The sequence below is a fragment of the Cynara cardunculus genome, assembly GCF_001531365.2.
Source record: "Cynara cardunculus var. scolymus isolate 2C chromosome LG 7, CcrdV1, whole genome shotgun sequence".
NCBI lineage: Eukaryota > Viridiplantae > Streptophyta > Magnoliopsida > Asterales > Asteraceae > Cynara > Cynara cardunculus.
This window is the reverse complement of record NC_037534.1, coordinates 5,052,708-5,053,562: the sequence shown is the minus strand read 5'-3', so window position 1 is coordinate 5,053,562 and position 855 is coordinate 5,052,708.

Here is an 855-nt window from a genome sequence, read left to right as displayed (position 1 = left end):
TCAATTTACATATATATATATATATATATATATATGTTCATATAGGTTCATATATGAATCACACGGGTTCATATATGAATCAGTTAATTAATTCATATGTGAATTGCACGGGTTCATATATAAACATATAGTTCACATGTGAATCACGCATATTTACATATGAATCCGTTTGCCGCCTTTGTAAAAGTTTTTGAAATTACCCCCTCTATTTTTCACATACTCGTAAATTTTGACCAGTCAAATCCGATCTTGACCGTATAAAAGGTTAGAATCACTTCTTTACTGTTCAAATATTTATCACTTCTCAAAATAACTTCGAGCTATATATATATATATATATATATATGTGTGTGTGTGTGTGTGTGTATGTATATATATAAAGGCAAAGGACTGTGTGAAAAAAAAAGAGTTAATGTGAGACACGTAAGAAGAAATCTGAACTCTTATCACCTTTAATCTCAAACTCACACATGAATCACGCTTGATACGAAGATTGATCCGGTACATCTCGGTGTATCACATCCTAATGTGCATCCAACAATGGAGATATCTGCTTAAACTTCTCACCTTGACTCTTTTTCTCAACGGTGGAGATCTTTACAAACCAATCTCAACTGTTCATCATATCTACTGAATATTTGGTTTCATAAATATCTGGATTGTTTTCTAATTTAAAACACTGATCATAATGAAGGAACTCCTGTCATCTTTCATAGATATCAAAATCATAATAAATGAATCTCCATCCTTTTCATAAATAGCTTACTTGATATGAATTAAGAGGTTTGTAAATGACTAAGTTTCTCTCTCTCTCTCTCTCTCTCTCTATATATATATATATAAGTTTGGTTTAAA